This window comes from Camellia sinensis, chromosome 3 (genome assembly GCF_055761805.1).
Source record: "Camellia sinensis isolate YWXY chromosome 3, ASM5576180v1, whole genome shotgun sequence".
Taxonomy (NCBI): Eukaryota; Viridiplantae; Streptophyta; class Magnoliopsida; order Ericales; family Theaceae; genus Camellia; species Camellia sinensis.
In genome coordinates, this window is record NC_138963.1 from 205,900,596 (window position 1) to 205,909,203 (window position 8,608).

Consider the following 8,608-nt stretch of genomic DNA (forward strand, 5'->3'; position numbering starts at 1 on the left):
ACTCCAAGAAAGTATGAAACTCATGCAGCAGGACGCTGCCCGGCAGACGAAATTTGCCAAACAGCAGGCTGCGATCATGGCCCAGCAGGCTGAGCTAATCACTAGGCTGCAACAGCAAAATTGAGCATCTGCTTCGCACCAAGCCCCTCCCCCACTTGGAGTTCCAGCACCCGAGGAGGCACCAAATTTCCAGGGAGATACGAACATTCCGACAAGACCGGCTCCGCCCCCAATCTTACCTCAGCTGTCTAAAGCACCGATCAACCTGTCGGATTCACCCTTTGAGTTCGAGTTAGACCCTACAACGCTGAAGGTGAGCAAGCTGGAAAAGATGTTCAAGAAATCTCAGGGAGTAAAATCCATTCCGGACATTGAGGACGAGTATACCGACGCAGCTGTGACGCTGCCGGACAGATTTAAGATGCCACACATCGACCGATTTGATGGATCTGGCGATCCCATAGTGCACCTCCGGTTGTTTTCGGACATACTAAGGCCGATGGACCTCACCAGACTGCAGAAACTTTCATTATTCGGCCGGACCCTGTCAGGTGTGGCCGCTATCTGGTATGCAAAATTAGAAGACGATGTCAAACGGAACTGGGATGAGATGGCCGAGGCCTTCATTGCGCAGTACTCCTATAACACGCAAATCGAGGTCACAACCCGTGATCTCGAGACAACAAGGCAAGAGCCTAAGGAGAGTTTTTCTGATTTCGTAGCCCGCTGGAGGGCCAAGGCCTCAATGATGACCCTTAGGCCCACTGACAAAGATCAAATTCGGATGATTGTGCGCAATCTCCAGCCCAAGCTTATGTAGAAAATGATAGTTCCCCCATTCCCCACCTTTTCAGATTTACATGAGATGGGAGTACAGATCGAGGACGCTATGAAACAGGGCCTTCTTGACCAGGAGAAGGAGCAGCCTAGGAGGGCGTTTTCCCGCAGTTCGAATGTGACCACCAGTGGTGATGCAGCTGCAAGATCTTCTGATGTGGGCATGGTTACCACCACCGTATCAAAAACAGCTACCCCATTCACCGGTGCGTCCGGAAGTAGCTCACAAGGAACCAAATACCCACCTCGAGTCAAGAGGGTTTTCATCCCACTTCATATGCCTTTGTCAAAGGCTCTAGAGGTCTTAATCCAGAAAGGACATCTGAAACCATTGGAACAACGGCCCTTACCCGATCCAGTCCCTGCAACTGTGCCTACCATCAACAAACCGGTCATGACACCGACAGTTACTTTCGTCTGTGCCATGATGTACAAGATCTGTTTGACAACGGGGTCATTACCGCACCAAGTCCTGCAAAGTCTATCGGCACTTGATCAGTGAACTTGTGGGGGATAATGTGATTATGTGATCGGGGGATGAACCACCTGCGGGCGGCGCTCAGTTTACTCCGGATATGGCGTATGGCATGCACTGTTTTGAGCATTTTGTGAATGCTAGCTTTTGTACTTTCTGACATGGGTATTGGGTCAGTCTTGTTATATCGTATTGAGTCAGTCCTTTTGTACTGAGTCAGTCGCGTCAGTCTTGTTGTATCAAGTCTGTCCTGTTGTGTCAGAGTCGAGTGATTTCGGGAGTGTTACCTCGGACATCACTACCTTGTCTTGTGTTTGTCTATTTGTTTTCTTTTGAGTCTGTTTCTGCCTTGGAGCCAGTTATGCCAACAAATCTGAATGGAACAGCAGTGATTTTTACACTCTTGTGTTTGCTTCTGCCTTTCGCCAGTCGTGCCAAAAAGTTTGAATAGAGCGGCAATACTTTTCACCTGCTCTTCTGTGCCTTGAAATTGTTGCATTGACCTAAGCTTTTCAAAACTTTTTCTAACACTTAAAATTTGCAAAAATTTGATCAACTGAGAGAAAGAGAGGCGTGCTAAGCCCTTAATGAATGAGATCATGCTTGTTAATGTGAGTACTGAGAAGGATCCTGGCTTGATCCGGATTGGTTCTACATTATCTTCAGCGCAAGCGACTAGTCGCTTTCTTAAAAGATTTCAAAAAATGTTTTGCGTGGTCCTGCGAAGACCTGTGTGGAATCACTCTTGAGATTGTGCAGCCTAGGATCGCTCTCAACCTCGAGACTCAACCCCTTGCTTTCAAACCTCGAACTCGGACTCAGAAAATTCAGGCCTGCGTGGCCAGATTCGAAGCAGCCCTCGAACTAGGGGCAAGAAAAGTCAGATCAAGGAGATCAAGTGTTTTCAAAGGAAGCTTGTGAAGCTAGATCAAAAGCCCTCAAACTAGGGGCAAAACTGTCAGATGTGCTCGAAGAGTAAAAAAAAATTGGGATGTTTCTCAAGCTAACAAAGATCGGCAAGAATGCCAAACCCCAGAAGGGAGGAAAGAAGAAGACATTGCTGAAGGACAACCGAGTTCCTATCTACAATACTAGGGGCAAATTCACCCTCCATTGGGTGGACTTCTACGTCGTTAGCGAACAACAGCCATTCTCCTGGATTCAGATGACTTCAGGATCTCGAAACCATTTGACATGGACAAAGCTGCACTTTTACCCTTGAGAGGCTCGCTGGGCCGAAAACCCGGAAGGGCGGCCCAGACAAAAGTTAGAGCAAGAAAAGAAGAAAAAGAACAAAAAAAGAGAAAACAACAAAAGAACAAAAAAGAAAGATGCAAAGAAAAGAACAAAAAAAGAAAATCAAAAAAGAAATGAAATGAAAAGAAAAGAACACAAAAATTGAAAAGAAGAAAAACATAGCTCGCAAGGTTGAAAACCCGCAAAGGGCGGCCTTGGCAAAAGTTAGAGCGCAAAAGGAGAGGTTAATACCCGAGTGTACCTTAACCCCGAACTACGTGAGGCTTGATTCCCATCTTTGGGATACGTAGGCAACTTCATTCTGAAGTCCAGGCGTAAAACACTGTGTCCATGTAATGGTTTTGATCATCTTTGCTTTCTCTGAATCTGAAAATTTGGTTGTGTTCGTCACTCTGAGGACTGACTACAATGCGCTGCGATGCTATCCAAACAAGGGGCAACTTTCCGTTGCCATTTAATGCGCCGTGGCGCCGTTCAAACAAGGGGCAACTTTCCATTGCCATGCAACTCCCTTCAAGTAAGGGGCAATCTTCCTTCGAATCTGAGGTTGTGCATCTCGAGAGTGGGTTCTATGCTCGTTGAGCAATGGCCGTTTGCAAATACAGTTTTTGAGAATTTTTACTAAGGTTGACTGAGTTTCTCTCGAAAACTATTCCATTTTTCCAAAACTGGACCTTTTTCTTGGACCCAAAAAAGGAAAATTTTCAGTGCTCATAACCTGACTTGCATGATTTTAAATCAGAAAATTGAACAAGCATGTTAATCGAACTCTCATTTTGGTCAAAATTGTCTTAGTAGAAAGCCAAAAACAAAAAAAATGGTCGAAATGATGAACTAGGGGAACAGTTAAGTCAGGTGTTCTATCTTTTCCCCATTGCCACAATACTTGCCAAGAAGGGCACTCTACCTGCCAGAAAAGGGCACAACTGAAGTTAACAGCAAAAGGGCTGAAAGCTCTCTCACCCTCCGAGCAACAAGGTATCAAGCCAAGTGCGAAGCACGAACTGGAATGGATCAAGATATCCCACTCCTTCATCTGGACAGATCTAACCACGTCCAAACTCCCCCGCAGAGCATCGACAGCCGATGTCAGCCGCAGATTCACTACACGCTTAGTTGCAGCACAACCCCTCTGAGGGAGGAACTCACTAGCTGCGTGCAGAAAAAGAAGAATCTAGCTGAGTGCTAAGGGCAAGAGCCCACAACTTTTTGTTTATCCATCAACCACCCTGGGGAGGGATAAAAATGAGAGAATAAAGAATAGAGAGATGTACGATGAGAGAAAAATGAGGAAAGGGCTTTTTCAGAAAAACAGAGCCTGAGGGTCGAGTGATGTGAGAATCACAAATGAGAAAGGGTGGGAAACACTACCCGGTGAAACAGGCTCCCTGTGCACGTCTGAGTGTCGTGTCTTTTTGTTTTATCTCGATTCTTGTTTTGAGTCGTTTCGAGTGTTACTCGATGTGTCTAGGTTGTGTGCCTTTTATTTCCTTGTTGAGTCGATTTGCTGTGTTCAGTCGTAGGCTCAATACTTGGTCGAAAACTCATCTCTCAATTTCAAAAGTAAAATCGATTTGTGCTGAGAGTGCCGTGTCGTTCTCCACATTTGTACAAAACAAAATTTGTTCTTTCATAAAATCGCAGGATTCAACCCAGGTCATGTGAGAACAGTAGAACCAGGACCTATCTGAAGCTATATATGGTTCCGGACTGCAAAGCAAAAGCAAAAGAGGAAAATGTCGGGGATCTGAGTTTGTTTCAACTTCAGTAAGTTCCAAGACTACATTCCGTGTGTACCTCTTCGGGTCTTGCCAATGCTCCGAAGTATGAATGTACCTTTACCTCAAGCTCAAGATCAAGTCTGCTTCAAGCCAGAATAGGCAATCAGAAGTGCTCTCCTTGAGGACTGTTTCCTGCCAGGGACATCTTGGCCGTGTTTGCAATGAGTTCCTAAGAGACCAGCTACGACGGTGGAAACTAGAGTTCAAATGGCTGATGCCTAGAACATAAAGGTTCGGGATTTTCGGGACTAAAGTCTTATTTAAATACCCAGGGGTGTATCCCCGGCTTAAAATCTGTATGGAAGCCCCATAGGTTGAGATAGCGTGTATGCACCTCAATTTTGGATACTGAACCAACCTAGTCTGTCACCCCGTTGGAGAATAGGGAAAGTTGTGAATGTGGTCAGGAAGAAACGTGGCATCCCAAGTGTTCTACGTGAAGAACCATTGTTAGCATTTCAGAGCCTTTGTACTGTAAGTTGAAGGTAAGTGTTCGAAGAGCACGAGGGGAGATCCCCATCAGAGTAAAGCGATTCATCGCCACTCACCTCATGAGGTGCTTTCCATAAGCATCATGCATTATAATGCATTGTACCTATCAAGTTTCTTTCTCAATCACGCACGATATTGTATGTACGGCTCATTCAAAGAAGTTTCGTTTTAAGATCATTTATTTAGTGTATCAATCACACTTTTCACTTTTAGTGTATCAATCACACTCTGTTCACATAGTGCATCTATCACACTTTGTGTTCACTTTTAGTGTACCAATCACACTCTGTTCACATAGTGCATCTATCACACTTTGTGTTCACTTTTAGTGTATCAGTCTCACTTTGTTCACATAGTGCATCTATCACACTTGTTGTTCACTTTTAGTGTATCAACCACACTTTTCACTTTTAGTGTATCAATCACACTCTGTTCACATAGTGCATCTATCACACTTTGTGTTCACTTTTAGTGTATCAGTCACACTCTGTTCACATAGTGCATCTATCACACTTTGTGTTCGCTTTTAGTGTATCACTCACACTCTGTTCACATAGTGCATCTATCACACTTTGTGTTCGCTTTTAGTGTGTCAATCACACTCTGTTCACATAGTGCATCTATCACACTTTGTGTTCGCTTTTAGTGTATCAATCACACTCTGTTCACATAGTTCATCTATCACACTTTGTGTTCGCTTTTAGTGTATCAATCATACTCTGTTCACATAGTGCATCTATCACACTTTGTGTTCGCTTTTAGTGTATCAATCACACTCTGTTCACATAGTGCATCTATCACACTTTGTGTTTGCTTTTAGTCTATCTATTAAACTCTGTTCACATAGTGTATCTACCACACTTTGTGTTCACTTTTAGTCTATCAATCACACTCTATTCACATAGTGCATCTATCACACTTTGTGTTCACTTTTAGTCTATCAATCACACTCTGTTCACATAGTGCATCTATCACACTTTGTGTTCGCTTTTGGTATATCCATCATACTTGTTCACTAAGTGCATCTACCACACTTTGGGTTCCCTTTTTGTATATCGATCAGACTTGTTCACTAAATGCATCTATCACACTTCGTGTTCACATTTAGTATATCAATCATACTTTGTTCACTAAGTGCATCTGTCACATTTTGTGTTCACCTTTAGTGTATCCATCACACTTTGCTCACTTCACCCTTTGTATATCAATTACACTTTGCTCAAATAGTGTATCTATCACACACTCGCTTTGCCCACTTTGTGTATCAATCACACACGCTCACATTATGCCTACTTTGTGTATCAATCACATGCGTCCGCACTGTGTGTCAATCACACACTCTCGCTTTGTGTATCTATCGTACTTGTTCACTTAGTGCATCTATCACACTTTGTGCTTATCTTTTTGTGTAACAATCACATGTTCGCTCTGTGTATCTATCACACATGCACACTGTATTCGCAGTGAGAATTCCATAATTTTCTTACATCCTTTCTGCACGAGGTGTAGTTTGACTCGAGTTTACTTGCTTGCCTAGCATTCGCTTAAAATGTTACATTTATTTCGCATAATTGCTTCATTACAGCTCTCTTTGCATGATCATGAGTGATGTCCAGCTTCGCGTAGCGTATAAGTCCAATTATCAAACCGGCTTCGCGTAGCGTATAAGTCCAATCTTCAAAATATTTCTGCATATCATTTTGCATCCTGCCTCTGAACTACGCTGGTTTGATTCCTTGCAAAGGGGTACGTAGGCAGCCTGCGGGCGCAACCATTTATTTGTCTGTACTTTGTTTGTTTGTCCAAAGTCTTCGGCCTTGTCAAAAATGGGTCGTCTCTAGGCTTTGACATTTACTCCCGTCACTTCTTGACTTCCGAGTTCTGTCAAAGAGGGGCAACTGTAGACACCCCATTTTTGATCGCCTTTAAGACTTGGACGCGACTGATGGTTTTGAAAGATGTGCAGGGCAAAGGTTCAATTTCTTCGGCAAGGAGAGAGAGTCAAATCTTAACTTCATACCCCCTTTTGGACCAAAACAATCTTGATCAAAAGATTTTAGACCTTGAAACCCTCTCTTTCAAAAACGTTTTTGAAATAAAGTTTCTACGATGTCCCGACGCTCGCATTTTGTTAAATGTCGCGCTTTTCGTCAAACCGAGCGAGGACAAAGTGGAAATGAATGAAGGAGAGATGAACTCTTTTGAAAAATCTTTCAAAACACCTTGTTTAGGGGTTTGGAGTTGAAGAAAAGAGGAGCGGAGAGAAGAAAACAAGGTTGGGAGAAGTTCGACATGGATCCGGATAGGACCGAATCTGCGCGGTTTCACGGAAACTAGCATAACTTTTTCACAGGAGGAATTTTAATGCAAGGTTTGCGCCATTGGAAAGCTAACTTCCGGGGCTTCAATTTGGACATTTGAATGGCCACCATTGGACTTCCCAATCACCGGCCGGCCACCTTTCTTTCCGACAGAACAATTTTTTGTTCTAAAAAGTAGCAGGTCGGCCACCTATTTGGTGAATGGCCTTTTTTGCCCTTTTGAGCTGGCCGGCCATGATCCTTATCCCAAGTGCATTCCAGCCATGTATTTTTTTTTTGCACTTCACCCATGTCCGAGGGTTTGGCCTTTTGGGGGGGAAACTTGAATTTGAAATTCCCCCCTTTTTCTCCACTCCTTTGCCTATAAAACCAGCTCCTCCCCTTTAGTTTTAAGGGTTATAAATTTTGGTTTGGAGCTCCTACATTGTATCTCTCTCTCTCGACACTCCAACCCTCAAAACCTCTCAAACCCTACACCATTTCTACACCACCACCTAGCACCATACCACCACCATCCATTCCAGCCACTTGGTGCTGTTTTCCAGAGCTAAGGAGCCACCAAACTTGGTCCAAGAGTTGTCAAAGATTTGGTCTTCAAGGGTAAGTCTTCTCATCCCTCTTTCTTGCCTTATTTTTCTCAATATATTAGCCATACTTTCTTGCATATTTGGGCTCCGACCCTAACTGAAAATAGCATTATTTTGAGGTCTTTTTCATGTTTGTTTTAGGGTCATTCCATGTTTAAGGTCTCCAGCTACCACTTGCTTCTTTACCTCTCTTGTATGCCTCTTTCTTGCATAGTATTTTAGGCCTATTTGTAAACTGTTTTGAGTTTGGTTATGAACTGAAAAGTGGCTTATTTTGAGCCCTTCTTCAACATTGTTGAAGGGATCTTCACTATTTGAGATTTCCTTTTGTCACTTGCCACTTTATCCCTCTTTTGGCCTTATTTTTGCATGTTTTGTTAGCCCCTTGTGCTTGTATTTTTGGGCTCTAGTCTAAACTGTAAATAGACTTATTTTGACCCCCTCTTCATTTTTTATCAAGGGACCTTTACTGTTTAAAGCTCCCTTTTTTCTCTTTGTGTTTAAACCTCTTTTTAGGTTTTATTTTGCATAGTATTTTAAGCTTGCTTATGCACTGTTTTGGGTTTGATCATAAACTGTAAAATACCATTTTTTGGGCCTCTCTTCAACTTTGTTGAAGGGCCCTCCTATGTTTGAGGCCAGAAACCATCACTTGCCTCTTTGTCTCCCTTTTGGCTCATTTCTTGCACAATGTTTTAGGCCTATTTTTGTTTAGATCCGTGGCTTTTTGTAAACTGTAAAGTGCTTCATTTTGAGCCCCTCTTCAACTTTGTTGAGGGGCTCTTGGCCATTTAGGGCCAGAAGCTGCTACTTGCTTCATTACCTCTCTTACGGGGCCATTTTTGCATGCTAGCTTAG